We start from the raw sequence: 26,207 nt of genomic DNA, 5'->3' as shown, positions 1-26,207 counted from the left end.
GAATTCAGGCACAAAAAATTACAACTGTCAGGAAAATATGGGAGGAGATTTGACCTAGAAAATGTACCCACTGTAAAGTTATCAAAGGTGCCAAGTGCTCTTTGGGGCAGATAATCTGTCTGCAACTGGTTGGATCTGAATCAGAGGAGAAGCTAACACCAGTTGCTCATCTTTGCCTCATTAGGCCAACCACGTTATACAGAGGAGCCAGACAAATAGAGATCCTCACTTGGAGTGATTTGGGGCAGGCATTTAAAAATATTTAGGCACCTAAAGATGCAGATAGACAACTTGTGGGATTTTTCAAAAGCACCTAGGCTGCCTAACTCCCAAATTGCACCAAGAAGCATTTGAAAATACCACTGGGTCCCTACATGCTATTAAAAATCTAGCCCTTTGTGATTAGGCCCAATGGGTTATTTTACTAGAACATAAGGTGTAATTTTACTAGAACAAGGACTGAGTGTCAGCCTTCACTTTGAATTTCTTTCCTTGCATCAACTGTAATCTAAATCCCAAATAGTACTTTGATACACATTTTATTGTAAATTTAATGTAATATATATTTTTAAAAGCCCTTGATAACATTCACTCAGTCTGAATATCAGACATCCCTATTTTCTTCCTCTTGTGCAAAACAAAGAATGTTCTCTATATGCTCTATATGCTGTCCCACAGAAGTGTAAATTGTTGCTGCTTCACACTACCACTTACAATGTAAAATTGTAAATATGTTCTCTCTGCATGAACACTCTCTTATAGAGAGCAAAGAGCTTTACTTTCATATGCAGTGAGTAAACATGAATGGCCACGTTCCCCAAAATAATTGTTAATCCTATTTCTCCATATATATGATGTAAAAAATGCTAGTGATTCTAACAAAATATAACTTAAAAGTAGAAATAAATAGGACTGGGGTAAGGAGACCTTGGGGAAACAGTTCTTCTTGTTAGAATAACATTCATATATACATATGGAGAGAGACAGATACATGAAAAGAAGGGAAAGGGAGTTCCCCTTATATTAATATTAATATTATTAAATATATTTCAGACCAGGAATTAAGAGGGTATTACATAATATAATGAGCAGATATGTGTAAATTAACCCAAACAAATAAAATAATAACAATAATAATATTTATGAATTAATACTCCAAAAAACATTTAAATGACTAACATCCTTAATGTATGGAATGGTATAAAAAGATTAAAAGGGGTACTTGGATGACTTAAGGATGGAGTGGGAGTCTTACTTTGAATGCCCTAACTTTTGTTGGTTTTTATTTAAACTCAGTTGTAAATGTCCCTATTATTTAAAGATAAATACTAGACTGTCATTGCAATAGCTCAATAAACACTTCTGTGCTATGTGCAGTGGAAGTCTAAAAAAAAAAGCAATCTTAGATCCATAACAAACTTGGAAATTAATGTTAAATGCATACAAACTCTGGAAAATACTCAGAATATTGCAATACCATTATATAAATCAGACATTTGTCCTCAAATGAAATACTGTCTTCAGACCTGGTCCTCATATCTCCAAGAGGATATGACTGAAAGAGAATGCTTGCAGAGACGCAATAAGAATGATTAGAGGTGAATAAAGACTTCCATATGGAAGTGATTTGAAAAAGAGTAAGGCTGGTTAGTTTAGAAAGATGGCAAATAAAGGAGAGACGTCAGAGAATAATGAAAATAATGAAGAATATAAAGAAAGTAGTTCACCTGCTCCAATTTACTACTTCTCATAATAAATGAATAGGAGACAGGAAATGAAAAGGAAGGACAGGAAATATAAAATAAATAAACAATACATTATTTGGCTGTGGAAACCCTTGCCACTAGAAATCATTGAGGCCCAGACCTTAGCAGGTATAATAAAGACTAGTTTATTATAAGGATTATATGAACATCCAGAATTACATTAGATGGGATTTAAAATAAATATAAAGAATAAAAATCCTTACCTTTCAAAACATATGCCAGCCTCTGACTGTTGAAGCATAGGAAGAACTCTCCCTTATTGGCAGGTTGTTGTCTACTATGGGGTTTCTTACATTTCATCTATGAAACCCGGTTTTGACTATTGTCAGAGACAAAAACAACAAGGAGTCTGGTGGCACCTTAAAGACTAACAGATTTATTTGGGCATAAGCTTTCGTGGGTAAAAACCTCACTTCTTCAGATGCATAGAGTGAAAGTTACAGATGCAGGCATTATATACTGACACATGGAGAGCAGGGAGTTACTTCGCAAGTGGAGAATCAGTGTTGACAGGGCCAATTCAATCAGGGTGGATGTAGTCCACTCCCAATAATAGATGAGGAGGTGTCAATTCCAGAAGAGGAAAAGCTGCTTCTGTAATGAGCCAGTCACTCCCAGTCCCTATTGAAGCCCAGATTAATGGTGTTAAATTTGCAAATGAATGTTAGTTCTGCTGTTTCTCTTTGAAGTCTGTTTCTGAAGTTTTTTTGTTCAATGATAGTGACTTTTAAATCTGTAATAGAATGACCAGGGAGATTGAAGTGTTCACTTACTGGCTTATGTATGTTACCATTCCTGATGTCCAATTTGTGTCCATTTATTCTTTTGCAGAGGGACTGTCCGGTTTGGCCAATGTACATGGCAGAGGGGCATTGCTGGCACATGATGGCATATATAACATTAATGGATGTGTAGGTGAATGAGCCCTTGATCGTGTGGCTGATGTGGTTGAGTCCTCTGACGGTGTCGCCAGAGTAGATATGGGGACAGAGTAGGCAACGAGGGATTGGTTCCTGGGTTGGTGTTTCTGTGGTGTGGTGTGTAGTTGTTGGTGAGTATTTCCTTCAGGTTGGTGGGTTGTCTGTAAGCGAGGACTGGCCTGCCTCCCAAGGTCTGTGAGAGTGAGGGATTATTTTCCAGGATGGGTTGTAGATCGTGGATAACACTGCACTACAGCCAAAATGCTTCTGAAATAAATGTAGTCAAACTTTACTAATTCTGGGTCACTGAGAATGAAAATGATGCTTAAAATTCTTGATTGGCTGTAGTTTTCAAGATATGGTATTGGGTCAGTATATACGACCCTTGACTTCAGAATGGTGGAGGATAAGTGAGTTATAAAGGAAAGGGATCTCAATTTAAACCAGAAATGACTAAAATACATCTTTGACAGGATCTATGAATAAATCTATGGCTGGGTTTGGACAGTACTTGCTTTTTAGGTAAAACAATGAATGATGCAATCTGAAGCTGGTATTGCGTCATACATGATATGAATTGCATCATGTTATTCCTAGAAGTCGTGGATGATGCAATCATAACGAAGCTTACATCACTCTGCTGAACAAATTGCCCTATATCAGCTCTAGAAATCATAGTGTCGTGCTCTCCTATTTGTCAGTGTTTGATTTTGCAAAGGGACACATTTCTGTTTAGCCAAAGTGAGCAGAGATGCCTAGTACTTGTGTGAACACTGCAGATAACTTCTGCTATGTTTGTGGTGAAGTGACTTTTGCATCACAAAAGCGCAGTATAACCACTATGGTTAAGAAAACCTATCCCCGTTATTTTGGCTGCAAAATTGGAGATCAGGACAAGAGGTGGGCCCCACCCATATGCTGCAACACTTGTGCAACAAATCTTCACCAGTGGTTGAACAGGAAAAGGAAATCTTTGCCTTTTGCAGTGCCAATGATTTGGAGAGAGCCAACAGATCATACCAGCAATTGTTACTTCTGCATGGTGCCTCCAGTTGGGAAAGGTGTGTCAAAGAAGAAAAAGTGGACTGTGCATTATCCAAACATTCCATCAGCTATACGCCCAGTACCCCACGGAGAAGGACTGCCGGTTCCTGATGCACCAGAATCATTCTCACTTGAGTCAGACGAGGAAGAGGAAGAGGATGAAACTTCTGGTCCTGAACCATCAATGTTACAGGACCCACATTTTCTCCCATCCTCCTCCTCTCAACCACATCTCATAACACAAGGTGATCTGAATGACCTTGTCAGTGATTTGGAACTACCCAGAGTAAGGCAGAGCTGTTGGGCTCCAGACTATAGCAGTGGAATCTCCTGGCAGGTGATATTAGGGTTTCCATGTTCCGTGACCGTCAAAAGGATCTTGTCCCATTCTTCTTCATGGAAGGTGATCTTGTAGCCTGCAACAACATTGATGGTGTGATGGCAGCCCTCAACATCGTTCACGATCCAGATGAGTGGAGATTGTTCATTGATTCATCGAAGACGAGTCTTAAAGCTGTTTTACTGCATAATGGCAATGTTTTGCCATCAATTCCAGTTGGTCATGCAGTCCATATGAAGGAAACCTATGACAACATGAAACAACTTTTGAGGTGCATAAACTATGACCAACATCAGTGGCAGCTTTGTGGTGATTTGAAGGTTGTTACTCTCTTGCTTGGTCTGCAGACTGGATACACAAAGTACTGCTGTTTTTTCTGTGAATGGGATAGTTGTGCAAGAGATTCCCACTACATCAAGAAAGATTGGCCACTCCAATAGTCATTGGAGCCTGGGAGGAAAAGTGTTCAGCATCCACCACTTGTTGAATCAAGGAAGATTTTGTTACCACCCTTACACATCAAGCTGGGTTTGATGAAGAACTTTGTCAAGGTCATTGAAAAAACACAAGCAGCTTTCAAGTACCTCTGTGGAAAATTTCCAAGGTTAAGTGAAGCTAAGATAAAGGAAGGTGTCTTTGTTGGTCCTCAGATTCGTGAACTTCTTCGAGATGATGCATTTGACCATGCACTGCGTGGCAAGGAAAAGATGGCATGGAAAGCCTTCCAGTTAGTGGCAATAGATTTTCTCTGAAACAATAAGGCAGACAACTACAGGTTGTTGGTGGAAAACCTCCTCAAGGCATACAAAAGCCTTGGTTGCAACATGTCACTAAAGATACATTTTTTGCACTCTCATCTAGATTTTTTTTCCACCGAACTGTGGAGCAGTGAGCGACGAGCACGGCGAGCGATTTCACCAGGACATTGAAACAATGGAGAAACGCTATCAGGGCAAATGGAGCCCATCAATGCTTGCAGACTATTGCTGGACATTGACAAGAGATGCTCCATTTAATGAATACAAGAGACAAGCCAAGAATCGCCAAGTAGACACTGAATAGGACTAAACTATGTACATAATAGTTTTTTGCCTTTTGTTTCATAATCAATTTTATTTATATAACCCTTTTGCTGATTTTTAAAGTATTACATAAACAGGACAGGTGAAATATTATAATGTAAAGCAACCATAAACACATGAAAAGACCTAGGTTTACAATTTATTATTAAATCTCTACTATCTACACAATATACATAGACATAAAATGTAAAAACTTAAATATCTTAGAAACAGTAGCCAATCAGTTTTTTTAATTATCATATTTGAATTCAGCACATCAAAATACATAATAGCACATTTTATCTCTGAAGCAGAGAACTTCTCAAAAATTGTAGACCAGTGTAATGCGCTGAAGAGGTTTTAGCTGGGGGCTGTATGTGATGGCCAGTGGTGTTCTGTTATTGTCCTTGTTGTCCTGCAGTAGGTGATTTCTGGGTACCTGTCTTGCTCTGTCAATCTGTTTCCTCACTTCCCCAGGTGAGTATTGTAGTTTTACAAATGCTTGATAAAGATCTTGTAAGTGTTTGTCTCTGTCTGAGGGGTTGGAGCAAATTCAGTTGTATCTTAAGGCTTGGCTGTAGACAATGGATCGTGTGATGTGTCTTGGATGCAAGCTGGAGGCATGTAGGTACGTGTTGCGGTCAGTAGGTTTCCGGTATAGGGTGGTGTTTATGTGACCATCACTTATTTGCACTGTAGTGTCCTGGAAGTGGATATCTTGTGTGGAATGGTCCAGGCTGAGATTGATGGTGGGGTGGAAATTGTTGAAGTCCAGGTGGAAACCTTCAAGGGCCTCCTTTCCGTTGGTCCATATGATGAAGATGTCATCAATGTAGCGCAAGTAGAGGAGGGGCACTAGGGGACGAGAGCTGAGGAAGCATTGTTCTAAGTCAGCCATAAAAATGTTGGCATACTCTGGGGCCATGTGGGTACCCATAGCAGTGCCACTGACTTGAAGGTATAAGTTGTCCCCAAATCTGAAGTGGTTGTGGGTGAGTACAAAGTCACAAAGCTCAGCCACCAGGCGTGCTGTAGCCTCATCAGGGATAATGTTCCTTAGAGCTTGTAGTTCATCCACATGTGGAATATTGGTGTAAAGTGCTTCTACATCCATGGTGGCCAGGATGGTGTTTTCAGGAAGAACACCAATGAATTGTAGTTTCCGCAGGAAGTCGGTGGTGTCTCAAAGATAGCTGGGAGTGCTGGTAGCGTAGGGTCTGAGGAGAGAATCCAAATAGCCAGATAATCCTGCTGTAAGAGTGCCAATGCCTGAGATGATGGGGCGTCCAAGGTTTCCGGGTTTATGGATCTTGGGTTAGCAGATAGAATACCCCTGGTCGGGGTTTTGGGGGTGTATCCATGTAGATTTGTTCCCTTACTGTAGCTGGGAATTTCTTGAGCAGGTGGTGTAGTTTCTTTTGGTATTCCTCAGTGGTATCAGAGAACAGTGGCCTGTAGAATGTGGTCTTGGACAGTTGCCTGGCAGCCTCCTGTTCATAATCCGACCTGTTCATTATGACTACAGCACCTCCTTTGTCAGCCCCTTTGATGATAATGTCAGAGTTGTTTCTGAGGCTGTGGATGGCATTGCGTTCTGTACTGCTGAGGTTATGGGACAAGTGATGTTGTTTGTCCACAATTTCAGCCTGTGCACGTCTGCGGAAGCACTCTATGTAGAGGTCCAGTCTGTCATTTCGACCGTCAGGAGGAGTCCACGCAGAGTTCTTCTTCTTGTAGTGTTGGTAGGAGGGTTCCTGTGGGTCAGTGCACTGTTCAGTGGTGCGTTGAAAATATTCCTTGAGTCGGAGATGATGAAAGTAGGTTTCCAGATCTCCGTAGAACTGTATCGTGTTCATAGGGATGGTGGGACAGAAAGAGAGTCCCCGAGATAGGACAGACTCTTCTGCTGGGCTAAGTGTGTGATTGTAAAGATTGACAATGTTGTTAGATGAGTTGAGGGTACCACTGTTGTAGCCCGCTGTGGCAGGTAGGAGTTTAGATAGCTTACTGTCCTTTTTCCTCTGTAGAGAAGTGAAGTGTGCATTGTAAATGGCTTGTCTCATATTTGTAAAGTCCAGCCATGTGGAAGTTTGCGTGGAAGGTTGGTATTGTATGAGAGTCTCCAGTTCTGAGAGCTCATTCTTGATCTTCTCCTGTCTGCTGTACAGGATGCTGATCAGGTGGTTCCTCAGTTTCTTTGAGAGTGTGTGGCACAGTCTCTCACCATAGTGAGTGTAGTATGTTGATTGCAATGGATTTTTTACCTTCAGTCCATTTGGTATGATGTCCATCTGTTTGCATTTGGAGAGGAAGATGATGTCTGTCTGTATTTGTGCAAGTTTTTTGTAGAGGTTGATGGATTTCCACTCCATATGGCTAAATTTAGTGCCTTGCATGGTGTCAAGTATCATGGGGTAGCCGTGTTAGTCTGTATCTACAAAAACAACAAGGAGTCTGGTGGCACCTTAAAGACTAACAGATTTATTTGGGCATAAGCTTTCATGGGTAAAAACCTCACTTCTTCGGATGCAGATGTCTCAGAGACAGGATACTGGATTAGATGGACCACTGATATGGACTGGATTAGATGGACCAGGATACTGGATTAGATGGACCCAAGCTCAGTACTTGAAATGCAAAAAAAGTACTTGATATTGCAAACAGATATTGGATAAACATAAAATAAATATGCTATTATGCCTGAACCATTCTAATCTTTTCCACATATGAAAATATTTTAAAAAAAGTTTGTTGAAACAATCCCACAAATTTGAATAGTTTCTTGTAAAACAATCCAGAAATAAATCCAAAGCCATTGGGGAATCTAAAAATAATAGAATTTCCTGTTATTAGAGATGAGCCCAAGTTGAAAGATAATTACACCATGGTTTGTTCCAGAGCCCAGAATCAAAGGAAGTAGGGCCCTTAGACCTGTGGAATCCTCACACATCCATACTTAGTTTCACAATGTAACTCTTTCATCCATGAAAATTAAACTTATAACTATCACAATACAGATTTTCATATAGGTAAGTTGGGGGCTATCTGGGTTTCAAGCACAGGAAACCTCAGTAAACTTATTTTTAATGTTAGACAGTGGGACATCAGTTTCATGGGGTTGCACAACTACAATTGAGATTTCTGGACTAAAGTTTTCAAGTGTGGGTGCCTAAAATTAGGCTTCCCAATTCAAAATGGAAATCAAGCAGAAATGCAGGTACTCACCATGTCTGAAATTGGTCCACTTTTCATCACTACCAAAACATGGGTTTAGATATCTAACTTCAGGCACTCAGGTTTGAAAATGTTGACACTGGTCAAGAAACTAGGTCCCTTACTCTAGGCCCCAATTCAGAAAGGCACTTAAGACTATACCTAATTTTAAGCATGTGAGTATCCCTAAATGGCTTCAGTGAGAATGCTTATGTGCTTAAAATTAAGGACTTGCTTAGGTAACTTGCTGAGTCAGGACCAAGGAGACCATTTTCTTTTCTAGCCAACCTAAGATTTTCTTTTTAAAGTCCTTTAGTTTTAAGGGATAAATAATTGTATATTGCCATGTTTTATTGGAATTAGCACTGATCAAAACAAAATCCCTTGATTAAAATATTCCCAAACTTTGAAATCTGAATCTGGATCTGAATTATGCAAATATTTCCTATCATTATAATGAGTCCAATCAAAATCCTGAATCCATATGCCTGTAGACTATTCAATTTGGGCTAATCCCTACTTGTGATATCTTATACTTTCTCTTATATTTCTGTTTCCCAAAGAAGATAAATAATTTTCAGAGTGTAGAGGATAATTGCAATCTTCTTTGTTCAATTCCATATTATTTGACGGCTTCTTTCAATTATGTACTCATAATTTAAGCATCTGCACTACCAAATGGGAGGAGATAGAGTTTTAGAAGGTGTTGTCTCATTCATGCAATCTTATTCTATATATTACAAAAACACCTGCTATTTTGCTCTACACTGTCCAAATGCAATATGTTTCCTTCTTGCTGAAAGCAATAGTAAATGTTTTATGCCAAATAAAATTAAAAGCTGTGGTAAAATGTTTAACTCCATCTTCTTTCTCTTTTATACATGTACATGTATTCCCACAAATCTATGGTTTTAAAAAATGAAAATTTCTCATTTAATTGTTCTATGACAATTCCCTAGGTAATTTTGGTAATGCACTTTTTCTGAAGTGCCTTTGAACTCAGTTTATAATAAAAATAACGAGATTCATTTGAATATTTTCTTGAAATATAACCAAGTCAGGTATTGTTTTTTAGAGAAGAAATTCTATACATTTCCATCTATTTGCAATTGTCAATGATCTTTGAAAATGAAGCGTTTCCTCAGATATGATTGTCTTTTTGCCATAGACACCTAAGATATTATCTGTTCTCAAGCTGCTGTTACAGTTATGAAAAATGTGTCAATAAGTAGGAACTATATGTCCTTATATGTGGATGTCAATTTCTAAGAGGTTTGAGCTAGAGATCCATCATAATCAGATGGCACTTCTGAGACTGTGGAAAGTTTGACACATTCCTCAACCAGAATGAAAAATGTTTCCTAGCAAGTAGTATTAATATTAATAACCCAGTGTCCTCTGGCCTTACTCTTTATACAATAAAAGTGCTTTCTATGTATGGAACATTTTTCTTCATTGCTGTTTTCAGTACCATGTTGCCAAAACAAAACAACACAATAGAACTAAGGGTTGGATTTATCAATAAAAGCAATGAACACTTACTTTGGGTATAGGAGTCAAACCTTAGCTCACCCAACTATGGTAATAGAGTTATAAGATCAAACACTTTTGAGTTCTCTCCATTGTCTTACCATAATAGTGTGAAACATGAATGGTCAGTTTTAGCTCTGAATTGCCTAGCCTTTTTTTTTTTTTTTGTCTTTAGCAAAACCAATAATGCCACTAATGTTTTTTTGTTTTTTTTCATTCATTTATGTCTAAAGGTAGTATAAAAAAGGATAGAATATTTAAACACCTTACTTCTCAGGTTTAATGATACTTTGATCTTTCATGGTAATAAAATATTCTGATTTGTTTTACATGTTTTTTATAATATTCTTAGTATGCATTATGTGTGCATTGACAGCATATACTGCTATGACTACAGTTAAATGAACATTGCATGCACTATTTGCATTGCAAAATTCTACAATTATGGAATATACAAACAACCACTATACAATATAATGAATACTGTATATGCAGATCAATGGTTATTTCTATCCTAAATAGTTTATATATTTTCTAATACCAAAAAAAGTCTTCTGTCCACATTTCCAGATTACATGAAGCAGAACAAACCTTGAACAAGCATTTAGAAAAATATATGTTGCCAGCGGAAGAGGCATAGTGGTTATCAAATCATGGTGTCCAGTTCATTGGAGAGGAAATTATGGCTGTCTCACTGCAGTAGATATAGCAGAGAGGTTGTTGTGCGGAGCTACTTTTCTGCTCCAGAAAGTGCTCAGAGCCTGAGAAACAGAATGCTTTCAACTTACTTGCTTCCTGGAAAAAGTGTGCAAGTAGACTGGCCAAGCAAGATATTAAGTGTTGATCTTAAACACACTTTGAAATACATTAGACCACACCAGCTGCAGGTCAGAATTGGCATTTATTATATTACCAAATATAACCAGTGAAGGTCATCCATGAAAACTTTCTTACATTCATGTTGGTGTCTCTCCCTGCCTGTGGATCCATCTAAGCTGTGTATTTTATCCTCATCTTTGTCTTCATTGCAAATAGGCACCAATAAGCCATCCCCCTCATCCTATAGGAGAGCTGGTGGAGATGAGTCTAACATTCTGACTATCTTATGAGCCCATTAAATACACATTATTAGAAGTCAAGATCAGGAGAGGTTTCATAGATGATCTGAGCACATGCTCTTAGGATTGTCATGATGATTTTGCAAAATGGACTGTGTCCTTTTATGGAGTGATTCTCCCTACTTAATGTGTTTTAGCAACCTTCTTGAGTACTTTAAGGCCATTTCACAATGTGTTTTTTTTTTCCTCCCAGTCATCAATCAAGAGACTTAGGACTTAACCATTTAAAAGTTAGTGCTACCAAAACCATTTAGGCTACTTGAGACGATCCATACGGTAACAAGTAATTTTGAAATCCCTATCCAGATGGAGTTCCTGTGTCAGTTATTGCTCATAAAGAACACACTTAGTTTAATACTTTATTTTTCATTCAAAAGAAACCATCCAAAAAATGTCACACAATAATTTTGAAAGATTGGAGCAAGCATGAAAGCTAAGTGGGGAGTATTTCTCTGAAGCAAAGAAAAGCAAAACAGATTTCCTTAATTTGGAAATCCATAAGTGCCATGTATTCTCCAGTGCCATGACATACTAAGCATTTTGCACCTTTTCTCAATTGCGTCTATCTGGTTAGCTATCTACCTAAATTGGGTTTAAATAAATCAGACTAATGAAGATGACTTTTTAGATTTTAGATAACCTATCATATGATATTGAGAGCTGCAAAGTGAGAAACATTTATGTGGAATTTCTGAAACTTCCAATTTCAATTTTGTCCCTACTTTAGAGGAATCAATAAAATGCAACAGGGTCCTTGATGGGACAAGCTACATTGAGAAAACATGTTCAGTATATGATTCTACAATGAATGAATTGCCGGAAATCAAAATGATCAATTTAGTTGTAAAACCTGCAAAATAATTTTAATTAGGTCAGACCATCTCCTCTGTCAAAAAATGTTTGCCATTTCAATAGTCATCCTGACAGCACAAGAAGATGGGAATCTTTATTAAATGTTATCAATGAACCATGTATTTTCATAATAGCAGAATATGTGCTATGATGAGGAATCAATCCCATCCACACACTCTGGAAAGACAAGTTAATCATTTTCTGCCTAATTCACTAAATGTTTGAGTACTTTTTTATTTTTTATTTTTAAATGGGCACTGTTACTCTTTGTCAGTATTTCATTGCAAATCACATGGCAGACCAGTCTGGTTGAATGTCTATTAAAAGATATTGTGGCAATCAGAAGAATGTCAAAATGGATTATCTGTAGATTCATATCAAAGTTGTGCCATATCTATTGTTCATCTATATGTTGGGTATCAGCAAACTCATGATATTTTTAAAGACATTTGCCATTCTGTTATGTGTCCACTTCCCTGGATGGCTATTTCCCCAAAAGAGAGCAATCTGTTCTGGGCAAAGACCACTTCTCTTTCAAACTTGGGCACATTATATTTAATTCTTTTAAAAATATCTGATGGATCTTTTTTTCATATATGGCCCAAAATAACCTTATGTTATTGTCCAGCACCAATATTAGCAGATTTTCTGATCTCGCTCCATTCAAGTGTTCTCCTTTTCTCCATATTCTGTTCTACTGGCTCTTCTTTCTCTTCCTCTTTATTTCTTCCTGTCTCTTATACATTTTCATTCACCAATTCTGATCTTGAAAGCAATGCATCAGGTTAATTGTTGTATTTATTGGGTTGGAGTCTGAGAGTCAGAGAACATGAAAGTGAAATTGGTATTACATGCCATTTTGGACCATTTTGCTCACATCACCATTCAGAGGGCAATAATTTCCACCCTTATTCTTAGACTGAAATAGTGGCTATGGGAGGAGGTATGTGCTGTAGCCCTTCATCCTGGCCCCAGTTTGCAAGACTTTATACCACATCTCCAATCTCCTGCATCTAGCCTGATTACTTGAGCACTGTGTGCAATTAATTCAGTTTTTCAGTTTTTATGAGTATCTCATAATTAAAGAGGCATAATGATTTCTGGTTGAATCCCCTGAGTGTGATCCAATAGAGCCATTTATACTAATAGTGCACCTGTTTACATTACATTTCTTATAATGAAGTAATGATCTGATCTAATCTGTTCTGTGCAAAGAGCAATACAGGTTACAAAGAAGGAAATAATCATACCTGCATTTCAGTGCTAGAACAAAGATTTTTAAAAATCGACGATTACCTTTGGCTCTTAAATCCATATTTAGGTACATAAACTTGTGGCTGGATTTCCAAAAGTGCTGACTACTCAGCAGCTCCCATTAAAGTTAATGCTGAGGGTTGAGCATTTTAATATCCACAAAGAAACAAAAGAAATAGTGGACCTTGTCCTGTGAACCCTTACTCATAACAGTAACCCTCATGAACGGGATTTTTGAAATTGCTCATTGTTGCCCTGATTCTGTTCCCATTGAAGTTGAACTATTATTGACTTCCATGGAAGGAGAGCTATGGAAATTTTTGAAAATCCCATCAAATGTGTGTAGCCAACAGAGCCAGCTATATCACTACAAACTTGTTAGTTGTAGTCTTCCATACTCTGTGGTTTGTAGGCCGTCAACATTTTAAGGAAAATGTAACACTTTACAAATAGCAGTAATTTTGCCATTTCAAAGCAATTTTTTTATAAACATTAAAAGCACTAGTCTTCAATTAGAATTATATCCATGTCACATTTGAAGGTAAAAAGCATAGTTTTTGGTGTATTCAGGCTTATTACAATGTTTGAAAAAATATAAAAACTTTCAGAATACATGATTTTTCCTTGATTACAAAATTAAATAAAGTCTGAATTTATTTTTTATTTTTTTCTAAAGATTTTATTTATTGGTATTTTAAAATATTTCTAAAAGCATGAGAAATTTCCACCCAAAGAAAATTTTCTGAGAAAGCTATACGTGATTGAAAGTAGAAATTAAAAATGAAAGTTTTTACTCAGCCTAAATTATAACATCACTGCTGTGGTGCTATAAAATATAAATTTCATAAACCTGATATTGACTTTACTCTAGAATAAGCTTATTACATTTGGATATCAGATGTAAGCAAAGTCTGAATGAGATCTACCCTGACAGCTAGCTAGCAAGTGGGAAAAGACTTCAGGATCAGACTGTATTTACATGAACACACCCGCTCTGCCTAGGTATCCAGCAGACTGAGCTGTGTTGCCAAAGTGGTCAACTTTGACTGGTGTTGGGTTTCAAATCACTTTAATACTGAATGAAGGGATAGTGAAATGTTGTTGTTGTTGTTATCTTTATAGTATGAGTAAAGGGCAGCAGAACTGTGCTTAGTCTGTCCTGATTGAGAGGGTCACTCTCACTGAAATGTATTCACTAAGGTGGGGGCTGGTACGCGAGAACCCTGTGAAAGTAAATGGGGGTAGTCACAGGCGTTCTTGCCTGGAGGTTTCATCTCTGTCTCAGAGACCCAGGCATAGTTTAACCTGCCCCTCCCCACTGTTCAAAGATAGAGCTAATTAAGGCTCCCTTAGGAATCTTTTGTTTTGTTAAGTGATCACTAGAGCTGAATTCAATTGTTGTGGCAGTGTTTCTGCCCAGCCTATTTCATCAAGGAAGTTCCCCCACTAAGCCTACGTCTACAGTACACAGTTTTGGCGACAAAAGTTATGCCACTTTAATTAAACTGCTGTTGAATGTCGACAACATGCTCCTTGTGTCAGCAGAGTGCTACCACTCGCAGCTTTTGCATCAACATTGAGAGGAGTGCATTGTGGGTAGCTATTCCACTGTGCAACTGGTGTAGGGTGCTTTAGAAAAGGTTTGCAGTGTTTCAGTGGGAAGTTAGTGTCACATGATGCAGGTTTCTCAATCGCATAGTTCCATGGGCATCCTGCTAGACAGCCAGCCACTTTTCAACTGACCTCCATGAGGGGAGGGGCGGAAGTGGGGGTCAGAGTATGTGGCAGGAATAGGGTTGCCAACCTTCCAGGATTGACCTGGAGTCTCCAGGAAATTAAAGATTAATCTTTAATTAAAGATTATGACATGTGGTTAAATCTCCAGGAATACGTCCAACCAAAATTGGCAAACCTAGACAGGGAGTGTGGGGAGGGAGAGAGACAGAGACAGAGTGTGTGTTGGGGAAGTGGGTGTGTTGGGGGAGAGCATGTCAGCATGCTGTCTCATTAAGTTCAGACAGCAGCTTGAGAAGTCTCTCCAACCCCTCCTCCCTCCTCCCATCCTAGCAGCAGCCTATTCTGCCTGCCGGCCTGCCAGGGACAGCAATATCCTATATTAATTATTCTGATTCCCTATGAGTTCTCCCACAGCCTCCTCAGCTGCTAGGAGCAGCATCCTCAGCAACTCTGTGAGCTCTCCACATTCCAGAATATCAAAGCTTCCTGGATCTTTGAAAGGGGAGGGATGCATGCCTGTGTAGCTAGATACAGAGAAGCCAAGTTCAGAACAATGAACTGAGCAGTCACGCCAGGCATTGTGGGATACTAGGGGAGGCCAGTTATATCCAAGGGCAGCAAGTGAAACCCCTCTTTGGGGATGCTAGTCCCCAGTTCTGCCCTTCCCATTGAGGCCCTGACCCTACTTCGTCCCTTCAAGCATTGCCAACTTTCTACTCACACAAAACTGAACACCCTCTCCCCGCCCTCTGCCCCTCCCTCATCTGAGGCCCCGCCCCTTCTCTGAGGCCCTGCACCACTCATTCCATCCCCCATTCCTCTGTTGCTCGCTTTCCCCACATTTACTCACTCGCTCATTTTCACCGGGCTGGATCAAGGGGTTGGGGTACTGAGGAAGGATGCAGCAGGCCAGAGGAGGGTGTCTTGTGGGGGATGTGGGGATGAGATGGGACTCAGGGAGCAATTGGGGGTGGAGAAGAGGAGGGATATGGCAGGTGGTGGGGACCTCTGGAGTGGGAGAGGTGGAGTAAAGGAGAGGAGAGAAGGGACACACCAGGCAGCAGGGTGGGGATTGGGGAAGGGGCGGAGCAGGGAGGGGAACAGGCAGAGGAAAGGCGTGGCCACCACAGCCCAGGCATCCTGCAGCATGTAGGTGGTGGCTGCGCCAGGGAAAGCTTAGTCTCCCCTGGCCTGTTATACCTGCTGCCCATCATTATAATGATATAACGAATGGCAGCGCCTACACTGACACGTTATCACTTTAACAAGTGCCGCAAAAAGCTTTATGCCTATCATCGAAGTGGTTTTATTTTGCCGCCAAAAGTATCTTTGTACTGTGTACACCTCCACTGTTTTGTTGGAAAAAGCTGCCTTTTGCAGATCAAACTGTGTAGTGTAGATAAGACCTAAGAACTGACAATCACTGAGAGCTGACAATCACTAATTGCTATGAGAAACATCAAGGGACTAACCCGCAGAAGTCACTGTAGAGAAGCAGATGGCAGCAGAAGCTGACAGTATGCAGTGGAGAGGCTGGTGAGGTGGTCAGCAGAGTGGAACAGTGAATGTATGGTGGGGCGGCCAGTGGAGTGGAGCATTGGCTGGCTGGCAGGGTGACAACTCCAGAGCAAGCACTCGGATGGCAGAGCAAGCAAGATGCCTTCTCCCGCACTTCTCTGGTGGGAAGTGAACTCAGACAGATGCACCTCTAAACTCTGGGTCTTCACTGACCAAGAACAACCACTGTGAGTGGGATATTGTGAGGGAGAAGAGCGGGGATGTTAAAGGAACTTTTGGTATAAAATTCATGAATCTGAGGCAAAAGACACTGCCCAATGTACTCCAGGGTGGGGTTTTGCTCACTGTTTCATATTTATGAATCTTGCTATAAGCATTTTCTCTAATTAATGCCGGGTGGCTTCCCTGCTTTCATTAAACTGTTTCTTTCTACACTGAGACTCTATGCTTCCAAGAGGGGAAGTATTGCCTCTAGAGGCGCCGAGAAATGGTGTGTAATTTTCCAGGTTACTGAGTGCGGGGGTTGAGCCAATTCTGTGTTGTATTGTTGAAAGGGAACCCCTAGATATTGAACCCGACCTTGTTGCTGCCAACTCCACATGACAGAAGAGTACACTAACAAAGTTCTCCTAAATACAAATTTACATTTCTTCTTTATTTGCTGGGTGAATCATTATTTCAGTTCATTACTTGAAAGAAGTGAAAATATAGGTGGTTTCTTATTTGCAGAAAAACTATTTTAGCTCTCCTGAAAACCCTGTAAAATGAAAAATTTGCTGGAGTCTATCACATGAAATAAGATTTATTATGACTTGTCAATTTCTTCTAATTATAATGCAGTTCAATGCCATGAGTTTTCACTGAACAAAATCAACTTTTCTGGAATAATGTCACTAAATTATTGGAAGTGTCTGATTTTTAAGGATTTAAAGGTAGTTGGAATTGAAGGCATCCAAACCTATTTATATTCCATTAACTATTATGTAATTTGTCAATGTCAGCACTTATGGACTATATTCACAGATGCTTCTATATCATTATGCTTTTAAAGATTACATTATGTTATAGTGTGTTCAGTTCCCTCAAGCAAAAAATAAGATGAGTCCCTGTGCTGTAGGTAGAAGTGTTTTATTCAGAAATATCATTTCTTCTTTTTCTTCTTTTATTATTTTTCAATATTGTAAGTACTTATTGAAGTGTTTAGTTTTTTTCATATCAAGCACAGTGTGACTGGAGTTCAAATGGTCAGATTTTTGTTCATTTGTTTTTAGAGAGATCTGCCAATTTCTGAGATACCATGATTTTTTCACTGGCTTTCAGTGCTGTATATGTCAGGTATCCTTGCTTGTGTCTGATAGATAAATATGTATACATAGGATAAAGTTCTGGCTCCACTGAAGTGCATGGCACAACTTCCATTGATTTCAGTAGGGCCAGAATTTTATCCTGAATACCTACAAATAATGTAATTTTCCAATGAGTTATTTTAGCCAGCATATTAAAGGTTTGGGTTCTGGTGTGAAATATTTAAATGTTACTATTGAAACAAAGACCACAGGAGGTGGTAAACCAGTCAGGGAGCACCAAACAAATGTAGTCTGGCCAAACGAGTTTGAGGAATCTGAACCAGAACTCCTATGAGGCACTCCAGTAGCTTAGCCAGATACAGATTAATGTTGAACTGACCTGAAGCTAAATGTTTTATTTCAGTTTGGCAATCTGAAATATTTCAATATGTGTCCACCCATCCTGAAAATTGAACAGAAAAAAAACTACAAAATTCAGATTTTCATGTGGAAAAATCTCAATTTTGCAGAAATAGCATTTTCCAGAAAACAAAAAACAAACAATTTCAGCAGAAAATTCTCAGTCCACTCTACTTCTAACATTTACTGATATCCCTGAAAAAACATCACATGGCCCCAGTACATCTTGAATTTTCTGCTGGTCTGGCTGCTCTCTTTAGACCTTTTGTGATTTAGAAATCATTAGCTATGTTTTGTAATGTAACAGCGTCTGGGGAAAACAGCTTATTGTGCTGGGCAATGTACAAACTTATAACTAAGAGATGGCTCTGTCCTCATGAACATACAATCTAAACATAAGATATAGACAACAGGTGGCTACAACAAATAGGGAGAGCACAATGAGGTAAAAATGAGGATCCAGTAATACCTGCCAAATCTGCTTAAACCTTGTATGTTGTCTTCCAGTTATTGTAGCTTATCGGAATGATCTTTCCACTTGCTCAGTATATGAGAACTGTTTAGCTGGGATGGATGCTAACGTTTGAAACATATATCTGAAACCTTAACACAGATATAGTGCACACTGAAGTGGAGGGAAATGAGTATACCACACATAATGAGTTTGATAGCTCTTAATCTCATCAAAGGCAAACATATGTAATGAAAATAAAAATGAAATCTCCTAGTCAGAACCTCAAAACTTAAGTTATGAAGTAAAATATTAATAAAGTAAAACCAGCAGCAAGAGGCCCCACGACCTAAAGGGACCTGAATTAACTCATGAAAGTTTATATTTTCACTACACTATATAAGTTTGCATATTTCATTATTAAACTTAATCATAATTTCATAACAGTGTTATTCAATGATATTAGTAGAACACTTGAATGGAATTACAGCTTCATGTTCAATCTCTAGTATGTTATTATGAGGAATATATGAATTAAGAAAGAGGTTGATTAGTTCATTAAATGGGAAAGCACGTGTAGGGATTAAAAGTGTTCTTAATAGATAAGACGGTTCATGAGGTCTTTAGCACAGTATGTGCAGCCTAAATATGATTCAATAAATGTCATTCCTCAGGGTCTATAATGTATGTAAAAGTTTCACATCTTACAGAGCAAACACCAGGAATATACACAGATACTTTCCATCCTATTCATATTCAGCTCTGCAGTTTCTATATTAGGTAAATTCAGGTGATGTACTAGGGGTGTCCTGGAGGGTTTTATACAGCTGGGAAGGGAATCTGGTGGTTTTGCCTGGTGGAGGATCAGGCGATTTCTGCTATCAGGAGTGATTAGTAAAGGCCAGATGTCTTGGTCTGGAAATGGAATTGGGAAATTTCCATATCCTTGCCTGGCATAATCTATCTATTGTGAAGCACCACCTCACCATTTCTCTTTGTATATCTGTGATTTCTCTACACAGCTGCCTGCATCAAATCCAAAAGCACCAAAGGAGGTACTTGGTTATTATTTGGATTACGTTGCATCCACTACATGCTAGTTGCTTTCTGCACATAAGAAACCAACTCTGGCCACATATGAGCATCTCAGTGTGCTTTGGTTAATAATCTATCTATTGTGAAGCACCATGCACATCTACATTGTTATATAACTAAAAAATGTATAGCTATGAAGATACATATAAGAAACATGAATGGAATGGAACAGAATAGATTTTTAATAAATTAGACTATCAGGTTCTGTACACTTTCCTCATACTGACATGTAGTGTCTTCCAAATATATAAGTTTCAGAGTAACAGCCGTGTTAGTCTGTATCCGCAAAAAGAAGAACAGGAGTACTTGTGGCACCTTAGAGACTAACAAATTTATTAGAGCATAAGCTTTCGTGGACTACAGCCCACTTCTTCGGATGCATATGATATGCATCCGAAGAAGTGGGCTGTAGTCCACGAAAGCTTATGCTCTAATAAATTTGTTAGTCTCTAAGGTGCCACAAGTACTCCTGTTCTTCTTTTTCCAAATATATAGTGCAGTACCAGTTCTGGTTTGACCGTGGCAGTAATGCATTGTATTTGTGTGTTGAAGGTATTTTGAACAGTTGCTTTTGGCTTGTGTGAGTATCGACTTTTAAAGCAATTTAACAAGTGCCCTGCATAGTTGTGGACACTTCAGACAATACGCGGTCACATTCTTGGTTCATATTTTTTTGGATTCAAACAACTTCAACTTTGGGTGTTGCATCTCGTCAATGGGAGTTAGATTAGCATTCTAACTGGAGTTGAAGTGTGGGGAGGATAGGTAATGTTCTTGGTTGTCAACCCAATAGGCAGGGGATATGTTATTTTACCCCTGATTTATGCATCAACCATCCACCTTATGTCTCTGAAGTACTCAATTTCTTAATGCAAAATTTGGAGATTTTACAGGGGTGAAGCTTACAAAGGCGTGAAGCCTTTGGCACTTAGGAAACTCCAACTAGTACAGAAAGCTGAAGTGCATGTCTTCACCACCACAGGCTATCACAAACACATTAAAACTCTCCTCTCCTCTCTACACTGGCATTCTATAAAATTTAAAATCAAGTTCAAGGTCTTGGTCCTTATATTCAAAGCATTCCAGAGTAGGCACCTAGTATATCTAAAACAGAGGTTCTCAAACAGTGGTTTATAGACTCATAGACATTAAGGTCAGAAGGGACCATTATGATCATCTGGTCTGACCCCCTGCATGCTGCAGGCCGCAAGACCCTTCCCTGGACTCTACCGTTGAAGTCCCCAATCCTGTGTTTTAGTGACTTCAATCGGCTGAGACCCTCCTGCTAGTGATCCCTGCCCCATGCTGCGGAGGAAGGCGAAAAACCTCCAGAGGCTCAGCCAATCTACCCTGGAGGAAAATTCCTTCCCGACCCCAAATATGGCGATCAGTAATACCCCGAGCATATAGGCAAGAGTCTCTAGCCTGACCCTTGTTGGCCATTATGCTGTTCATGTACCATTGCTTGGTTTTCCTTGGCTACTATGTTTTATCATTAAACCATTCCCTCCATAAACTTATCCAACTTAATCTTAAAACCAGACAGGTCCGTCGCCCCCACCGTTTCCCTCGGAAGGCCGTTCCAATATTTCACCCCTCTGATGGTCAGAAACCTTCGTCTAATTTCAAGCCTAAACTTCCCCCCGGCCAGTTTGTATCCATTCGTTCTCGTGTCCACATTAGTACTAAACTGGAATAATTCCTCTCCCTCCCTTGTATTAACCCCTCTGATATATTTAAAGATAGCAATCATATGGACCACCAGTGGTGTGCGAGCTCCATTCAGGTGATCCGTGGATAGTTCCCTCTGAGATGCTTGCCTGGGCGGCCACTCACGAGAGAATGAAGGGCCACCCACCTAATTAGTGGAGCCGTGCAGGCTGGGCTCCACTAATTAGGTGCCTGTACCCTGGAGAAGATGCACTTGTAAGATGAGGTGGTGGCCTTGGGGGGAATAGGAGGTAGGTGGGAGGAGGCAGTGAGATGAGAAGAAGGGGTTAGGGGAATTTGGGATGTTCAGGTCTGTGATAGCCAGGGAAAGAGGTGACTTTCCCCAGCTCCAGGGCTCCGGCTGCCGGGGAGAGACGGCCCTTCTTCCCAGCCCCAGCTCAGGGGCCACCATGGCAGGGGAGAGAAGGCACATCCATCGCATTAGAAAGGTAAGACTACTGATATTAAAATATGAGTTGTGTGCTTTTATTGTGCTTTTATTTGTAGAACAAAACAAGTTAATTATTATTATTATTTTTTACATAGCACTTTTATCCAAAGTTCTTTACAATAGTTAGATAACAGTAGAAACAACATTTGGAAAGATCTTTAAGTGGTCCGCTGAGACTCACAGCAGTTTTCAAGTGGTCAGTGGAAAAAAAGGTTTGAGAACCACTGATCTAAAATCATCAAAAGCTCCAGGATGATGACTGTGGTTGACACCTACACTTCTGTGGTACAAAGGAACTAATAAGAGTAAAACACATCTGTGCAGGAGACAGAAATTTCTCGAGTCAGTCTGACTATGGAATGAACTCCTGCAAGAGCAAGGCACATTTTTACCTTACCTTCTCTAACATAAACACATAGCAATTAGTATATTTATATAAACAACTACCAACTTTATAAAAAACTGTAAACTACTAAAGCAAGACATTCCACTGCCCATGCAAACAAAAAATGAGTGACAGATATGCAGTTACAGTGCTTAACTTGCTGGTGGAAGGTGTTCAGATACTATGGTGACGTGTGCATAAAAACCTGAATAGCACAGAACAGACCATTCCAGCCTTGAGGTTAAGGCAAATCTTCTTTGGTATAGATAGGCTACTCTGTGCTGTCTGAGTACTACAACTGGGAAAGTCAGTGACTGTAAAATAGCTGCTGTCACATCCTTCTATTTCACTCTTTCAGGGCCTGTATAGTTGTAGGGATTTGTTTAGGTCTGATTGTATAAAGATGTGGTTATTGCCTGTTTTCTCAAGAAATTTGTGTCTGACTTTATGGGTCCTTGACCTCAGCATAATAATTAAAAAGAACAACAAAGCCAAACTAAAGTAATACAATTATCTAACATTCACCCTGATAAGCAATCTGATTCTATTCATAGCATTGCCTGAGAGAGAGGATAGGCTTCTTAAGGTACTGGACTGAGATTCAAAAAATGTAGGTTCAATTCCCATCTGCACCACAAACTTCCTGTGTGATTGTAGTCTCTATGTGCCTCAGTTCCTCTGTCTGTAAACTGGGGATAACACTGCTTTGTCTGTCTTGCTTATCTACATTTTGAGCTCTAATGCCAAGGACTGTCTCTTACTATATGGTAGCACAAAGGGGCCCCAATCTCAGTTACAGCCTCTAGAGGCTACTGATTTAAACCAGTCTGAGGTCAGAATCAGGCTCATGCTTGCATCTTTTATGCATTTATTATTTCCATGTGTATTTATTAATTTTGTAGCTCTTTTTATTACTTATTTTGACATAGCACCAACAGGATGATGGAGTTAGTTTTTCTGTTAATAAGGTACTGGGATATTCTTGCAACTTTTCTAATTCCTGCAGTCTTTGCTAGTGGAAACTGATGGATTTTAAGCCACTTTCTCTTCAGTTTACAATAATTTTCATATGCGCAAAGTGAGAGTATGTCAGTGGAATATAACTTTATTCATAATCATTGCATATTTGTAGTTTTTAACCTTTTTAATAGTTTGTGCTTTGATTGGTTGGTCATAAGGCCTCTTCTACACATAATGGTAACATAGTGAAAGGCTTGGAGTGCAACAAGATTATATTTTAAATTGAATCACAGATTCTGTACCATATGTTGTCATGAATTGCCTGTCCATGCTACTTGTAGAAAAAATGGCATTATCTTCTTTATCAGTAGAAGACATGCTACTACTACTATACAATACACTGATGGAACAGCTATACTTTTGTAATTGAATACTACTTTTCCACATTTTTCATCCATTGCTTATAGCTCTTCTAGTTATTTTACAAATACATAATATAATCCCATGTTAGATTATTTAATTAATTTTGCTATTTTTTTATGTGGAGGCAATAATCTAAATCATTACAGCAGCTGTTCATTCTTAATTGGCACACCCTATTCTTTTTTTAATATTCTCCTCTTAATTGTTTCAGTACCTTTTGCTTTAAATATTAGCAGATTTCATTTTCTCTTTGCTTTCCCAAGATGCTTACTGAGTGATTTTTTTACCATGAACCTTGATCATCTATCTAAATCAGTATAAGGAAATTTGTGTCCAAACACATGCATCAGATAGGCCATATTTTATTAAGGGCTATCACATATCTACAAATGTACTTTATTGTAACTTGATAGCAACTGACCTACCTGATTCTAATGCCTTTACTCTGCAAGTAATTCCATTGGTTTCAATACATGCCTGACTAGTAAGATAGTGACTGTGAGTAAGGGTAGCAAAATCTGGCTTTTTATTTCCAATAAAAATCTTACTTGCTTTTCAGTGAAATGTTTGTTTGCTGACAACTCCCACTGTTCATTTCAGACACTAATATCTTTCATACTTTCTATTAACTAGTTCACTTTTTGTAACATAGTATATTTTCTTTCAGAGACACAATAATCTTCTGTCAAGGCTAACTCCCCACTCTGGCACTTTGAGTGCAGCAGTTGGCCCACAAGAATTCTAAAATTTAATACCGGTCACTCCAGGCAGCAAAGAAAAGAAAAGAAAAGAAAAAGAAAAAAAACCTCCTGCGCTTTGCAAGTTGCCAAAAGGAAAAATGCGTCCTTTTAAAATCCTGAGGTCTGAGCCTCTGGTTCACAATGATCCCATCGCTCTGTCATCATGTCAAAGCTAATTCCCCATTCTGGCATTTTGAGTTCATCAGGTGGGGGCCTGCATGAATTCTAAAATTTAATACTGGCCACTCCAGGTTTGTTTTAAACTCCCAAGGTTACAGCTTTTCTCTGACCTTGGATTGGTAGATGCTGCCACCATCCAAGTGCAGAACCCCTTTGAGAGCCCAGGAAGGCACATTTGGGAATTCCTTCATGTGGGATACCTTCAAGTCCTTTCACCCCCCCACACCAAGGAAGAGCTGAGAAAGAAAAAGAAAAAAAGAAAATCAGCTGTTGCCACCAGCTAATTAAACAACATGTGCACAAACCTCTTAACACAAAAATCCAATTCGGTTCTAAAAAAGGGTAAATTTTATTAATAAAAAAAAAGAAAGAAAATACATCTGGGAACTCAGACTACTGCTAGATTTTAAAAGAGCAACTACAAGGATTAAGCATCAAAAATAGCTTTCTTGAGGTCCAGCTTAAAGATTACAAGCTAAACAAAAGCACCTGGGGTTAGCACAGAGGAATCCACAAGCCATAACGAAATAAAAGGAATAAACCTAATCATGTTTTCCTAGACATTTCCTGATCTACTTACATATCTGGGGTTGTAAATGAGTAGTTTCTAGGTATGATACTGATGATTTTTTCATACCTGGCCCAAGCTCTTACGGCATAGTTCTGTCTGGCTGCCTCTCCCCAGGAGAACAACAACAACAGACAGACAAAAGGGGAGTCTTGTTTCAATTTTATAAAGTTCTAGCCTTCCCATTGGCTCTTTTGGCTAGGTGCCCACTCACTTCCTTTTACCTATGCATAGCAGTGAGACTTTTTAACCCTTTACAGGTAGAGCAATTGAGAACAGCTACTAAGAGGGATTTTATAGCTACTGGCTGGCTGGGTGTCCATAAAAGGGAGCTACCCTCCCCCCTTCATTTATCACATCTTCATAAGTGTATATTGTCTTTCCTCAGTTACCCAGATTACCACAACTCTATTCTCTGTATCACTGTGTATTAGATGGTCAGTATGCCATCTAGGTCCAAGCAAGGGGCAGCATATTGTTGTGTGTGCTCCAGAAGGGGGATTGCCAATTGGGGATTTTACTTAGAATCTTCTTCCCAGTCTCCCCTGCTGCTCTGTCCATGCTTCACTGACTCTTTAACCCTGGCAACCCACCTGTGTGAGGGAGGGACTTAGCAGCTTTGCAAAGCTTGCTATCTCCTGTCCTGGAAGCAATGGAACAGTACGTGGGCATGTGGGAGTTAGGGGCATCAAACCTCAATTTATGTAAGACTTATGCTGCAAAATGCAGGGAAAAAAAGTTGTTTGGATAAACCTCACACAGGATGACTCTGGAATGTATTTGGAATCTGAATTTCCTTTACAATTAGGAAATTCGCTCAGCTTTTCAAGTTCAGTTGCATCTTTAGAAAATTCATCCTTTACATTTCGTATTGAGACTTACATCAACTATATCTGAACACAATTTCCTTCCAGAAAAGTTGCAAATCTAAATGTTTCCAAATGGCAGGTTATTTTGAGTTATTTAGTCATTAGCACTTAAAGATCACATAAATCTATATGCACTCTAGGGATGGGTAAAATCCAGTCCAATAAAGTTTGGCTTTACTTACTTCTATAGTGTTTGGTTCTGAATGGGTGGTAAGAGGAAGTCTCACAAAACCATCCTTACTCAAGCAAAATTCAGTGGCCGCTTTGCCTGGGTAAAGACTCAATGATTGGACTCCCTGATTTTTTTTGTGCTACT

Source organism: Malaclemys terrapin, chromosome 5 (genome assembly GCF_027887155.1).
Source record: "Malaclemys terrapin pileata isolate rMalTer1 chromosome 5, rMalTer1.hap1, whole genome shotgun sequence".
Lineage (NCBI taxonomy): Eukaryota > Metazoa > Chordata > Testudines > Emydidae > Malaclemys > Malaclemys terrapin.
This window is presented reverse-complemented; position numbering follows the sequence as displayed.